A 10,945-nucleotide genomic window follows, 5' to 3' on the forward strand; every position below is an offset into this window, starting at 1 on the left:
AACAGTTCTAAGCATCGAGAGGATGATTTACAACCTCTGTTTTTGAATGAAGATCTTACTTGCTTACCAAACTGACATGCTGAAAAAATTTTATCTTTTGAAAAATCTATTTTGGGCAAACCAGTTACAAGATCATGATTACTCAGATATGCAATAGATTTAAAGTTTAGGTGGTTCAGCCTCTTATGCCATAACAAGTTTTTAGAAGATTTGGAAGCTATAAAGCAAACTGGTGCATAAGGTTGATCAGTCCAACTGAATTTGTAGATATTTCCACAACGATTGTCAGTTAGGATGACCTCATCAGTTGAGTCTCTAACTGAACAAGTGTGTTTGTCAAACTGAACTGAGAAATTATTGTCGCATAACTGACTGATGATAAACAAGTTATACTTCAAATTCTCAACTAATAAAACATCTTTGACAGTAAACTTACCATGGATAAGCTTACTCTTACCCACAGTTTCACCTTTAGAGTTGTCACCAAAACTGATGTTTGGTCCTGTGTATTTGACCAGTTGAGATAGAAGACTTGTATCTCCTGCCATATGCCGTGAGCAGCCACTGTCTAGATACCAGGTGGATTCCTTGTTTGTACCTGTCACATGCAATCACACACAGTATATGATCTTGGTACCCATATTCATTTGGGTCCTACACTGATTAGCCCTTTAGGAACCTAGACTTGGACTAGTCTAACTGACTTTCCAGTTGCTGTGTTCCAAATAGTCTTTCTGAACTTTTGAGTATTATGTCTGTGGAGTGAGGAGGAAACAATATGATTTGTAACCTTTTTCAACTGACTGTTCTTTTGATACCGTTTCTGAACTGGCTTACAGTTGTAGTAATTGTAATAGACATTCCTTGAGTACTGATTTTTGTAATTGAATCGTTTAGATGACCAGTTTCTTGAATCAGTTGAACTCTAAGAGCTGTATCCAATTCCATACCGTTTGGCTTTGTTTTTACTTTCAGTCGATTGAATAGCTTGTTTACTTGGATCTAAGAATTCATTTACCATAGTTGATTTTACAAAAGTAATGTACTTTTCTTTGTTTTCATTCAACCTTGGCTGTGTATCACTTGCAGAATTTTCAACATCACTGTTAAAGCCTAAACAAGTTTTATCATCAACTGATTTTTGTGAATTCTGCATTTCAGTCAATGTAACTGAAGACTTGTTCCAAGCTTGAATCAGTTCAGTTTTTTTTGAAATTTCGGTTTTTAACTGATATATCAAAGCTTGATTCTCAATCATTTCAGCCTTTTGCTTTGCAATATCCTTTTTTAGACTCAACACTTCAACTGACTCATCAGTTTCAGTTATGTTGTCATTGGGATAATTTTGCTCAACTTTGACCTTCTCAAATGATCAAGTTTGTGATACTCATTTACCATGTCATTAAATGTTGGCTTCAGTTCAGCATCATCTGCCATTAAACACTTGACTTTCTCTTCATCATCACTTGAACTGATTGGGCTTTCAGGTTCTGACTCCTCGCTGTCAGTTTCTGCCCACTTTGATTTACTCTCTTCAGCTATGAGTACCTTATGTTTCTTTTTGAATGACTTCTTGTCATCCTTGGTTCTTCTTTTGTGCTCATAGGGCTTTTCTCTCTTATCAGTTGATCCTCGACCATCCTTCTTTGGATTGGGACAGTAGGCAATGAAATGACTAGTCTTGCCACAGTTGTAGCAAGCATAAGATTCTTCCTTTGAGTTGCTTTTCGGGTATTGTTTCTGGAAATTTCCTTGGTTTCTTCGCATGAATCTTCCAATTTTCTTGATAAACAATGACATTGCGTCATCACTCAATTTATCAGAAGATTTGTCAATTGAACCAGTTGGTTCCATGTTGACAGCAGTTAAGGCAGCTGTGACATTTGATGTACAATGTTCTCCTTCTCTGTTTTGTAGTTCAAACTTGTAAGCCATTAGAATAGTGAACAAATCATGAAGTTCGACCTTATTATGGTCCTTTGATTCACGCATAGACATGGTCTTGACATCTCACTCTTTGGGAAGACCTCTGACAACCTTTAGAGCTACTTCTTTGTTAGTATACACTTTTCTCAGTGCTTTCAGCTCATTTATAATACCGCTGATCCTTTCAACGTAATCGTTCATGGATTCTTCAGCTTTCATCTTGATGTTGACAAATTTCTGAACAACAACTGATAGCTTGTTCTCCGTGGTTTGCTCGTTTCCTTCACAAAGCTGAATCAGTTTCTCCCATATCTCTTTGGCAGTTTTGCACATTTTGATTTTGCTGAAAGTGACTTTATCCATCATTTTATATAAGATGTCCTTAGCCACATTGTCAAGATTGGTTTTCCTATTATCCTCAGTTGTCCATTCCTCTCTGGGCTTTTCAACGCGATGTAGTGCCCCTTCAGTTATTGCAATAGCTGTGTTTGCTTTTAATATTTTCATCTGTCCGTCAGTAATAACGTACCACATGTCATCGTCCTGTGCAGCTAGATGAGCCTACATTTTTATTTTCCAGTCGTCAAAATCTTCTCTGGAAAACATAGGAATCTTGTTGAATGAAGACATAGTTATCAGTTTTGTGGATAAGAATATTCAGGGACAAGATTAAACTTCTCTTATATCCCTTGATAGGATCGAATAACTGGTAAAAGAGTGTTTAGAAGGGGGGTTGAATAAACACTCACGATTTTTCTAATCTTTTCGAAGGTTGAGTCAGTTTAGTTACAAACTGTAACTCGGAATCTTGTCAGTCAATATAAATCAATTCACAATAAAGTGCGGAAATAAATTGACTTATAGATAGAATAAAAAATGAAATAAGAACACACAAATTTTATGGATGTTCGGAGATTTCAACACTCCTACGTCACCCCTTCTATCAAAAGGATATGATATCCACTAAAAGACTTTGATCGATACAAATACTTGTATATACCTACTTCAGTTTGGACTTAACAATGCCAAAACTAAAACTTTTAGCTTACAAACTGTTTCGCAGTATTTAACTGAACTTAGCACAACTGTTCTCTCTAAAGATAGAATTTATAACAAAATAATTTGTGCTAGTAAGCTCGAAAAGTAGCCTAAAATGCTACGAATATATCTGATAAGTGTGAGCTTATGATTTTTGAATATGATCGAGAATTTCAACAGAGTAACAGCAAGTTCATTGGTTGTAGTTCTTAGTAGTTAGATATGTTTCTCAGCTATTTTCTTCTGCTATTTATAGGCTTTTCTTCAACGGTAATATTCAATACAATTTGAATCTTTTATATCCGTTGATTGCTACGTCGATATACCTTTGACATTCGTACACTGTAGCTCTCTGATATACGGCATTCCCACTATCTGCTTTGTACTGTTGTCAGTTAAATGTCCTTTTCGTTAACTGATGACGTGTACAACTGAAGGATCAGCTGATAAGCAATAGACGATAAGCTCACAACTGAATGTAGTAACTGTTCAGTTTCCAACTGATTAGTCAATTGACTGCGTAAGTTCAGTTCAGCTGGTTTCAGTTGCCTTTGATAATCTTTTCTTTAAACTTCAGTTATAGGCAACTGTCAGTTGAGTATTTATTCAGTTACTAACGAACTTCTCGATCAGTTAAGTTCAAATGATTTACGCACTTAGTTTGTCAAAAAACCGAAATTTATTTTCCAACAATTAAATTATACAGATTTACATAATATATTCTAATACATGGAAAATAATACTCACTTTTAGAGGTCATATTGCCATGATTCATATGTTTTGTTTTCTCCTAAGGTAAATGAGATATATGAGTCAAGTGGGAGAATGTAAGAAAAATGGCTCATATCAGAAAGAAGGATAAACGTGTAGAAATGGCGACAACCATTGCCTACAACTTTTGACAAAAGATGCGTACGCCGCCTCAACTTTAGAAAATTGACACGCGCATGCGCCTCTTCTTTTGACAATCAAGCTCTCGCAAATAACTCATTGATGGTATGAGATGCTTATAAATAGCAGCGATTGAGGTCCCTAAGCACACACCTCATAAGAAAAATATACACCATCTACAGAGAGTGTTGAGTGCTTAGAAGGCTTCAATCGAAGGAAAAGCAAAGAAATTAAAAATTTTCAATGGTCGGAGGTAATGTTCGATATGTTTCCTCATATTTTTTATCATGTTTATATATTCGTAGGAACATGATTTTTGAGAAAATTCTGACATCAATGTATCTTTTAAAAAAAATTTAAATAAAGATTTCATATCATTCGAATTAGTAATGGTTGTAAATGCACATACACTAAATTGGGTCAAATATCGTAACATGAGAGACTATTTTGGTACTAGACAAACAAAAAGGACTGAATCGAGAAAAGTAATGAATCTTCTCGTGCACCATAATATCTTTGATTCTTCCTCTCGTATTTTTTATATATATAATATATATAAGATCAAAACTTACCACTCTGATTGGAATAGTATATTTTCTGTATAATATATATATAGTGACAATAATACTGAGAGTCTAATTTTATATCCTAACTGATTGTGTTGCAGCAAGTATACGATAAGGATATATTCACACCAGATGACAGAATGGGTGATGCAGAATTCGACATCAAAGCCTTTGTTGACCTTATTTTCATGGTGGGGTTACATGGTGTGCGTCCACATAATGTTTAGGTAAAAAAAATTGTTTGTTATTTGTAAAAACTCTTGAATGAATTGTACATCTATATCATCTAGAACTCATGAAAACTTGAAATTAACAAAGTAACTCTTCTGTTTTCTGTTTTTTGTGGAAGGCTTTATCATTTGATTCTATTTTGTTGAAAAATAAACATTTTATTTTCGGAATATTATAAAAAATGGGTGACTGAGATATTGGTTCTAATTGTGAATGAATGTAATCCATCATATATGATATTCCTCATTTCCAACACTAGCTAGCTGCTATACCATCTGCTACACTTTGGCATTTTTATTGTATTAATTATTACACTACTCAAATTAGTTTGATAATTGACATATGTTTATGATAGATATAAATTTGCATCAAATGTTGAAAGAAAACAAATACTAAATTAAGTTATTTAAGTATGATTTCATTATTTTTCATATTAAAAACATGTTGGATTTATGCAATAGTTTTCATAATTTGAACAATTTTTTATTTTTTTTAATTTTCTAGATTGATAAAGTCAAAGAATCAACTTAACGATCATATTATTTTGCCTAATTCACTTACAATTATACAATTGAATAATTTTTTTTATATGATTTGAGCTTTGTAATGTTTATTACATCTTAGGAAACGAAAGCTATGCTCAAGCTATCGAAGTTGTCCACTACAAAAAGTTGGACTAAACAGATGGATGAGTTTTTGCTTGAACAAAAGAATCAAGGACAAAAACTAGACATAAATTTATCTCAAGATGCGTACAATGTTGCTATCGATGCTATTAATTCGAAATTCACTATGAAAGTAAATAAAGACAACGTGAAAAATAGATTAAAAACAGAAACGTCTCTTACCTCTTACTTTAAATAGATAAGATTAGAATTTTTTTTATAAAGACCAAACCATAACAAAACATGAATCCATATTTAAGAAAAAACGAAATTTGCGATAAATATCCATAAATAGTCAATCATAAAAAAATACGTCAATCATATGAAATCCGACGTCAAAACTTTTAAAAACGAAACATAAATCTCTATTTAAAATAATTCTCAAAATATTAATCGAAACTTTGATTATCATAATATTGCGGAAAACGTAAGGTCTTCGGGATTGTTACTGCTATGCCTGATTCACTCAAGCGTTCGAGCCTCCTTCAACATCATCCCCACCTACAACAATTCAAATCTAGTGAGTCTAATGACTCAGCACATTCCAACCATGATAGCAAATAATACATATATACAAGCACATGCATTTAAAATAATATTTTTCATAAAACACTTCCGACTTAAAAACCGATAGCATACACATTTTCATAAATCATTCAAAATACTCAACATTATATAGCATTTTCTCATTCTTTATCATAAATCATTTTCGGTGAAGTTTGATCATTAAAAGTAAATATCATTTATCCTTTGTTCGATTGATCAACATATAAACCATGGTATTTGGTGGCGGGACGTCAGCAACTCTCGTCACTGGGCCGTGGCCTAAAATAAAGTAAGTTCACCGTCCCTTCTTAATACGGATCCCCCACTCATCCTCTGAGTCACAGTCAATTCACATCCTTCAAAATATTTTTCCTTTCTTTTTATTTATAACATATCATATCCTCCAAAATCGTAAAATAAGCATTTTCGGGAAAATCGCTCAACTGTATCATTTATCGTAAAATTATTATAAATTCAACATAATCATTTTAAAAATCATTTAACCACTACAACAAAAGCGCTAAAAGACAACGGATAAATTCAACATAATCATTTAAAACTGTTGTAACTGACAGTGTTGTTGAAAGTACGTTCAACAACAACGGTTTTAAACCATTGTCGTAGCTATCATATTGTGACGGTTTTTCAAAAATCGTCGCTAATAAATTCGTCGCTAATAAATATCGTCGCTAATTAGCGACGTTTTATGATATAACGTCGCTAATTTTAGCGACGAGTTTTGACTAAGCCGTCGCTATTTAGCGACAATTTTTGAAATTAACGACAGTTTAGAGAAACACCGTCGCTAATTAGCGACGATTTAGACATAATACGTTGCTAATTTTTTAAGTAAAATAAAAAAATTACTTTATAATTTAATAAATCTACAAAAAAAACTTACAATCTGACTAAGCTAATAATATTCATGATCTTAACTAACGCTTAAAAATTACCAAGAATTAAAGCGAAAAAACTTACCCTAAATCGAAATTGAAATCGTCTAAGAGAGAAACATTTATCGTAGATGTGAAGCGGTGTGGAGGAAAATGGACTGAAAATGTGGATATTTATAGATAGTTTGCGACGGTTTTTACAAAAAACCATCGCTATTAGCGACGGTTGTATAATAAACCGTTGCTATAAAAAAACCGTCGCTATTCAAAAAATGTCGCTATTAGCGACGGTTTTTGTTTAAACCGTCGCTATTTTAAAAATTACGACGGTTTTATTAAAACCGTCGCTAAATATTCTCTAAAACCGTCGCTAATTAACAACGGTTTCCTAAAACAGTTGTCGTTTCTCTAAAAAAAACATATTAATCAACAACAATTAGCTAAAACCGTTGTTGTTTTCAACTAATCAACAACGGTTTGCTAACACCATTGTCGTTTGTCCAAAAAAACATGCTAATCGACAACAGTTTTCTAAAACCGTTGTCGTTTGTCCATAGAACATGCTAATCCACAACGATTTTTGTTAAAACCGTTATCAATTGTCCAAAAAGCACGCTAATCCACAACAGTTTTTGTTGAAACCGTTGTTAAAAGAAAAAACACAACAGTTTTAATAAAAAAACCGTTGTCTTTTGTGTGTTGTTGAATGCATATTTTTTTGTAGTGAACAGGTATTTTAATCTCTTGGGACACTGCCAAGACATTCAAACTTCCTGGGACGTAAAATGATCATTTTAACCCTGGACCCCGAACTTTCCGTTTTTGACTTTTTCCTATGTTTCTTGACTCGAGCCTATCCCGAACCCTTGTATAACCTTATTTTTTACTACTTCTAATTTTGTTAAACGTAAATCGCGCCCTTCGATTTATTCAAATTAATCTCTGAACCGTAATTCTGTTTATAGCCTGAATTGACTCGAAACTTAATAACTTTTTTCCCAAACTCGATCCACGACTTACTAGACCCTAGTCCACCTCATGAGCCACAGTCCAACCCAGGCAAGACCACGGTCCAGCCTCTTCCCTCAGCCCTAGCCAAAACGCACGGTTTCCCCATAATCGCGCTCGGCCACCTTTTCCCATGAGCCACCTTCAACCAGCCACTAGTTACACCAACTCCAGCCCCTTAGCCACCCTTCTAGGACCCTATTTGACCGCTCACGCACCAGCTCCCCCGGACAGCCCAGGATGTGCCGTCTTTCTCCCTTTCTTTCCCCAAAACCGAACCCAACACACGCAATACATCCTAACCTACATGGGACTCCCTTTAGGACTTCTAAACACCATCTCCTTTCCCTTTAATAGCAGCGAGTCCCCAAGAATCATAGCGCGACTCAAACATGCATTTAAAACTTCGAAACTTTAAAATAAATTATTCAAAACGTTAATAAAACTTGATCATCATGTTTTTCATTCAAAATATCATAAACATGCAAAATATGGTTTGAATGATGCAAAAAGAAAGGTTTAGAACGTGCTTTTGCGTTTAAAACGCTCGGAATACGAATATCGAAGTAGTGGAACGTTGGTGATGAATGGAGGACGATTTCTACTCTTTTTCTCGTCAAAACCCCATCGAAAATCCACACTAGGATGCAAGTGAGTCGATTGATCGTTGCTGGAAGGAAGAACGAGGAAGAAAATTGAAGAACGAAATGAGAAAATATTTTCAAAACTCCCTTGTCCAATGTCCCAAGTTACGGCCGATGTTCCTTCACTTTCAATTTACGTGAATTTGTGAAACTTGAAAAAATGGGCTTCACCCATGCAAGGACCAACATTGTAGCCATAGTCATGAATAGACGAGCGTTATATTATTTAAAAATTTAAGGTCACCATGCTCCGAGAATCTTTGGCACCTTTTCAAGCCAATTATGACTTCCAGAGTCCAACTTTCTATCATGATGCAATTATTCAACTACTCAGCAATTGGCTTAGTACGTTGGTTATGGGATTTACTGTGATGGAAGTTGAGCTCGCTTCCTGCAAGAAGGCTCCAACATCATCTCTCCCTCCAGATCTTCAAGGAAAGTCAGTTGAGTCAGTTGAAAAGTCTCCTCCTAGGGACACTGATGGTTGGAACTTCTCCTGATCAACTTCATGAGTTTCAATCTCTTTTATCCACACGTGACTTAGCATTATCCATTGTGGATGATGTGGTTGATTCTATTGCCCAAGTGGCTCTTACCTCCATTGATGACGCTCTTCAATTTTTTAGAAAGCCCCTATTTTTTTAAGAACAAGTGCCTCTTCCTCCAGAAACTCAAATGCAAACCCTCCAGAAAATCAAATGCAAACAGCTTCATTTCCTGAGCTTACTATCTTTCCGGAAGCTCATCAGAAATACAAGAATTTCAGGAACACTCCACCTCTCCTCCCCTACTATTCTTCAAGAAGAAGTTTTTTCCCCAGGTTGTTGCAATCCATAAAGGCTCTTAGGACCCTTATCCTCTTCCTGCAATGGTAACTTCAACAGAAGCTTCTCTAACCTCCATTGATTTTACCTTGATTACCGCCTGTACTCCCTTGGTCCTTAAGAATTCTGATTCCTTTTTTTTTCATCCAGAGATACCTTGTTAGAGTAGATGTCCTACAAGCCAACTGTTGGCTAGGGATTTTATTAACTCAGTTGTAATTAACAATCTTTATTTTAATATAATTCATTAGTTCATGGTTTGTTATTTCTTTATCTGTATACCAATGTCATCAAACATAGATAAAGACCTTGATTATACTTTAATGCAAATGAATCGTAATTCGATGTTGAAACTCATTTGTAAACACTGTATGTTCTAAATTCGTTCCTAATCGATTCAGCCGCCTAAAACATGGATAAATGTCGCTTGAGCTCGAGACTAGCATCTGTGATGTTGTGTACTGCGTTTCTTGGTATGGGCATAGAGATGTCCAAACATGCAGATGGGTAGTCATATGATGATTATACCGAACAACCCTCCCTCGGACTTTCCAAGTGGTTATCATTCATCGAGAGGATAAGTCCGTGGTTATGATTGTACACCATTAGTCCTTACGACCCGGGACAACACTGAGGCTCTATGTGCTAGGGCTGTGCTTTGACTCGTTTACCGACTCCAGGAGAGTCATCAGGTGGCGAGGTTGGGTATAGTTGCGACACATATAGGAGCCAGTGCATTGTAATCGGGGATTCACCGCTCACCTACAGGTGTGGATATCCTATGTGATCTAATGTAATAATAGTGCATGGAATCTCTGGCCAGAGTATGAGATGTACGTTGAAGAAGGAGTTCTCCAATAGTACACGCGATGCCACTATTATAGTTATCACATAGTTATCGAATTAATATGCAACCCTCGATTAACCAATGGTAGCAGATTCGATATATGAGATGAAGGGACCGTACTGTACGTTAATCATAATCGACTGGTTCTTGCAGGCACTATCAGTGACACCTAGGGGATCATGGGGCGATGCTACTAGACGCTTTTACCATGATCCGATGGGTGTAATAAGAAATGAGTTCTGACATTCTTAATCAAGGTGTTGATGAAAAGAATGCGGCTAAATAGAGTAAGCCCGAATAAAGGATTATGTCCTGAATCACAAAGAGTTGTGAACCCACGGTGGTCGAGCAAAACTTGCACTGTGAAATCCTTAATAAAAATATGGTTTTGTGTGCTCAAATTTAATCGCAAGTGCACGATGTCAAGTAATAGTATAATGTACGTGAGTACGAGTATCGTTCCACTGAATACTGTATTTAACAATTATTATTTTCAGTTTTTGAACATTTAGCAATGGAAATTGATTTGATTGTTTTACACTACTGTTCTTAAACAAGAAATGCAAATAAAAAGATTCAATAAATGCTAAACGAAGATAATATCTAAAATGGTTGATTAAGATTCAATGACAAGACGGATTTGTTGGGAATATCGGTTCACCTACCCCTCATTAATTAGTTAATTCGTTCGATATTGGTTTACGCTTCCGACAGGATTTCCTATTCAATTGAACATCCTCTCTCGAGCTATGCCAAACTAATTCGACTCAATGAAGTAATTAAATATCTTTAATTATTTATCAATAGTGAATTGCATTTCGATCTATGAAATCCCCTAGTTTTCGACCCTTCCAACTATGACTATC

The sequence above is a fragment of the Primulina huaijiensis genome, chromosome 7, assembly GCF_012295235.1.
Source record: "Primulina huaijiensis isolate GDHJ02 chromosome 7, ASM1229523v2, whole genome shotgun sequence".
NCBI lineage: Eukaryota > Viridiplantae > Streptophyta > Magnoliopsida > Lamiales > Gesneriaceae > Primulina > Primulina huaijiensis.